We start from the raw sequence: 5340 nt of genomic DNA on the forward strand, positions 1-5340 counted from the left end.
GTATAAAAAAAAGCAACTGTTAAACACGGGTGGTTCTTTAAAAACGGGTGGGAGAGAGACCCTAATAACCTTACGAGTTTATCAGAACGAAGAAAGAGTCCCCCTATGTTGATACTTACATTATTCTCCTTTACATTATTTTAGTGTTTTATTTGTAGAAAAAATCCTGAAAAATTACGGAATGAGGGCATTAATTATAGGAAATTACGGATCATAGGTGCCCATTAAAGTAAATAATAAACACGTGTGTTTCTTAAAAAAGGGTGGGAAAGTGACCCCAATACCCTTACGACATTACAAGAATGAAGATAGTGTCATCCTTTTTTTTTGTGCTCATATGATTCTCCTTTTCATTATTTTTGAATTTTCTTTGTTGGGAAAATCCTGAAAAAAGTACGTAATTAGGAACTTAATTTCAGGAAATTACGGTTCACAGGTACCCATAAAAGTAACTGTTAAACACGGGTGATTCTTTAAAAACAGGTGGGAAAGAGACCGCAATAACCATTCGACAGTATCAGAACGAAGAAAGAGTCCTCCTATGTTAGTAATTACATTATTCTCCTTTTCATTATTTTACTATTTTATTTATAGAGAAAATCCAAAACATTAAGGAATGAGGGCATTAATTATAGGAAATTACGGATCACTGTGCCCATTAAAGTAATTATTAAATACGGGTGATTCTTAAAAAAGGGTGGGAAAGAGACCGCAATACCCTTACGACATTACAAGAATGAAGATAATGTCATCCTTTGTTTTTTGTGCTTATATGATTCTCTTTGTCATTATTTTAGAATTTTCTTTGTGGCGAAAATCCTGAAAAAAGTATGGAATTAGGCATTAATTTTAAAAAATTACGGATCACAGGTACCCATAAAAGTAACTGTTAAACACGGGTGATTCTTTAAAAACGGGCCAGACGACATTATCAGAATGAAGAAAGAGTCATTTTATGTTGGTACTTACATTATTCTTCTTTTCATCATTTTAGTATTTTATTTGTAGAGAAAATCCTAAAAAATTACGGAATAAGGGCATTAATTATGATAAATTACGGATCACAGGTGCCCATTAAAGTAATTATTAAGCACTGGTGATTCTTAAAAAACGGTGGGAAAGAGACTCGAATACCCTTATGATAAAAAAAATGAAAATATAGTCCTCCTATATTGGTGCTTATATGATTCTCCTTTTCATTATTTTAGAATTTTCTTTGTAGGAAAAATCATGAAAAAAGTACTGAAATAGGGCATTAATTATGACAAAATACGGATCACAGGTGCCAATAAAAGTAACTTTTAAACACGGGTGATTCTTTAAAAACGGGTGGGAAAGAGACCCCAATAACCATACGACATTATCATAACGAAGAAAGAGTCCTCCTATGTTGGTACTTACATTATTCTCCTCTTCATTATTTTAGTATTTTATTTCTAGAGAAAATCTAATAAAATTAAGGATCACAGGTGCCCATTAAAGTAATTATTAAACACGGGTGATTCTTAAAAAAGAGTAAGAAAAGAGACCTCAATACCCTTATGACAATACCATCCTGTGTTGGTGCTTACATGATTCTCCTTTTCATTATTTTAGAATTTTCTTTGTTGGGAAGATCCAAAAAAAAGTACAGAATTAGGGCATTAATTTCGAGAAATTACGGATCACAGGTAGCCATAAAAGTAACATTTAAACACGGGTGATTCTTTAAAAACGGGTGGGAAAGAGACCCCAATAACCTTATGACATTAACAGAACGAAGAAAGAGTCCTCCTATCGGTGCGTACATTATTCTCCTTTTCATTATTTTAGTATTTTATTTCTAGTAAAAATCCTGAAAAATTACGGAATGAGGGCATTAATTATGAGAAATTACGGATCACAGGTGCCCATTAAAGTAATTATTAAACATGGTGATTCTTAAAAAATGGTGGGAAAGAGACCCCAATACCCTTATGGCAATACAAGAATGAAGATAGTGTCCTCTTATGTTGGTGCTTATATGAGTCTCCTTTTCATTATTTTAGAAATTTCTTTGTTGGTAAAATCCTGAAAAAAGTACGGAATTAGGGCCTAAATTTCAGAAAAGTCCGGATCACAGGTACCCACAAAAGTAACTGTTAAACACAGGTGATTCTTTAAAAACAGGTGGGAAAGAGACGCCAATAACCTTACGACGTTATCTGAACGAAAAAAGAGTCCTCCAATGTTGGTACTTACATTATTTTCCTTTATTTTAGTATTTTATTTCTAGGGAAAATCAAGAAAAATTACAGAATGAGGGCATTAATTACAAAAAATTACGGATCAAATGTGCCTATTAAAGTAATTATTAAACACCGGTGATTCTTCAAAAACGGGAGGGAAAGAAACCCCAACACCCTTATGACATTACAAGAATGAAGATAGTGTCCTCCTATATTGGTGCTTTTTTATCATTATTTTAGAATTTTTTTGGAGGAAAAATCCTTAAAAGAGTACGAAATTAGGGCATTAATTATGAGAAATTACGGATCACAGGTGCCCATTAAAGTAATTATTAATAACAGGTGTTTCTTAAAAAAGGGTGGGAAAGAGACCCCAATACCCTTATGACATTACAAGAATGAAGATAGTGTCATCCTCTGTTTGTGCTTATATGATTCTTCTTTTCATTATTTTAGAATTTTCTTTGTAGGGAAAATCCCAAAAAAAAGTACAGAATTAGGGCATTAATTTTAGAAAATTACGGATCACAGGTACCCATAAAAGTAACTGTTAAACACGTGTGATTCTTTAAAAACGGGTGGGAAAGAGACCCCACTGACCTTACGACATTATTTGAACGAAGAAAAAGTCCTCATATGTTGGTACTTACATTATTTTTCTTTTCATTATTTTAGTATTTTATTTCTAGGGAAAATCAAGAAAAATTACGGAATGAGGGCATTAATTACGAAAAATTACGGATCACAGGTGTCCATTAAAGTAATTATTAAACATTGGTGATTCTCCAAAAATGGGAGGGAAAGAGACCCCAATACCGTTATGACAATACGAGAATGAAGATAGTGTCCTCCTATGTTGGTGCTTTTTTTATTCTCCTTTTCATTATTTTAAAATTTTATTTGGAGTTAAAATTCTAAAAAAAATACGAAATTAGGGCATTAATTAAGGGAAATTATGGATCACATGTGCCCCTAAAAGTAATTAATCAACACGGGTGATTCTTAAAAAAACGGTGGGAAAGTGACTCCTGCAACCTTACGACATTATCAGAACGAAGATAGCATCATCGTATGTAGGTGCCTATATGATTCTCCTTTTCATTATTTTAGTATTTTCTTTGTAGGAAAAATCCTGAAAATAGTAAGGAATTAACTTATTAATTACGGGAAACTATGGATCACAGGTACCCATAAAAGTAATTATTAAACACGGGTGATTCTTTAAAAACGGGTGGGAAAGAGACCCTGATAACCTTATGACATTAACAGAACGAAGAAAGAGTCCTCCTATATCGTTGCTTGCATTATTCTCCTTTCCATTACTTTAGTATTTTATTTCTAGTGAAAATCTTGAAAAATTACGGAATGAGGACATTAATTATGAGAAACTACGGATCACAGGTGCCCATTAAATTAATTATTAAACACGGGTGATTCTTAAAAAATGGTGGGAAAGAGACCCCAATACCCTTAAGACAATACAAGAATGAACATAGTGTCCTCCTATGCTGGTGCTTATATGATTGACCTTTTCATTATTTTAGAATTTTCTTTGTAGGGAAAATCCTGAAAAAAATAAAGAATTATGGTATTAATTTTGAAAAATTACGGATCACAGGTACCCATAAAAGTAACTTTTAAATAAGTGTGATTCTTTAAAAACGGGTGAGAAAGAGACCCCAATAACCTTACGACATTATTTGAACAAAGAAAGAGTCCTCCAATGTTGGTACTTACATTTGTTTCCTTTTCATTATTTTAATATTTGATTTCTACCGAAAATCCCAAAAAATTAAGGAATGTGGGCTTTAATTACGGAAAATTATGGATCACAGGTGCCCATTAAAGTAATTATTAAACACATGTGATTCTTAAAAAAGGGTGGGAAAGAGATCCCAATACCCTTACGACATTACAAGAATGGAGATAGTGTCATCCTTTTTTTTGTGCTTATATGATTCTCCTTTTCATTATTTTAGAATTTTCTATGAAGCGAAAATCCTGAAAAAAGTACAGAATTAGGGCATTAATTTTGAGAAATTAGGGATCATAGGTACCCATAAAAGTAACTGATAAACACGGGTGATTCTTTAAAAACGGGTGGGAAAGAGACCCCAATAACCATACGACAATATCAGAACGAAGAAATAGTCCATTTATGTTGGTACTTACATTATTCTTCTTTTCATTTATTATAGTATTTTATTTCTAGAGAAAATCTAGAAAAATTACCTAATGAGGGCATTAATTATGATAAATTACATATCACAGGTGCCAATTAAAGGAATTATTAAACACGGGTGATTCTTAAAAAAAGGGTGGGAAAGAGACCCCAATACCCTTATGATAATACAAGAATGAAGATAGTGTCCTCCTGTGTTGATGCTTATATGATTCTCCTTTTCATTATTTTAGAATTTTCTTTGTAGGGAAAATCCTGAAAAAAGTAATGAATTAGGGCATTAATTTTGAAAAATTACAGATCACAGGTCCTCATAAAAGTAATTGTTAAACACGGGTGATTCTTTAAAAACGGGTGGGAAAGAGACCCCAGTAACCATACGACATTATAATAACGAAGAAAGAGTCATCCTATGTTGGTACTAACATTATTCTCCTTTTCATTATTTTAGTATTTTACTTCTAGAGAAAATAAAAAAATATTAATGAATGAGGGCACTAATTACGGATCACAGGTGCCCATTAAGTTCATTATTAAACCCGGGTGATTCTTAAAAAATGGTGGGAAAGAGACCCCAATACCTTTATAATAATACAAGAATGAAGATAGTGTCATCCTATGTTGGTGCTTATATGATTCTCCTTTTCATTATTTTAGAATTTTCTTTGTTGGAAAAATCCAGAAAAAAGTGCGGAAGTAGGGCTTTAATTTCGAGAAATTACGGATCATAGATACCCATAAAAGTAACTATTAAACATGGATGACAGGTACCCATAAAAGTAATTATTAAACACGGGTGATTCTATAAAAACGGGTGGGAAAGAGACACCAATACCATTATGACATTATCAGAATGAAGAAAGAGTCCTCCTATGTCGGTACTTACATTATTCTCCTTTTTATTATTTTAGAATTTTATTTCTAGAGAAAATCCTGAAAAATTACGGAATG

Source organism: Tasmannia lanceolata, unplaced genomic scaffold (assembly GCF_043159265.1).
Source record: "Tasmannia lanceolata isolate RefF3 unplaced genomic scaffold, GAP_Taslan_0.1 ptg000018l, whole genome shotgun sequence".
NCBI classification, from domain to species: Eukaryota; Viridiplantae; Streptophyta; class Magnoliopsida; order Canellales; family Winteraceae; genus Tasmannia; species Tasmannia lanceolata.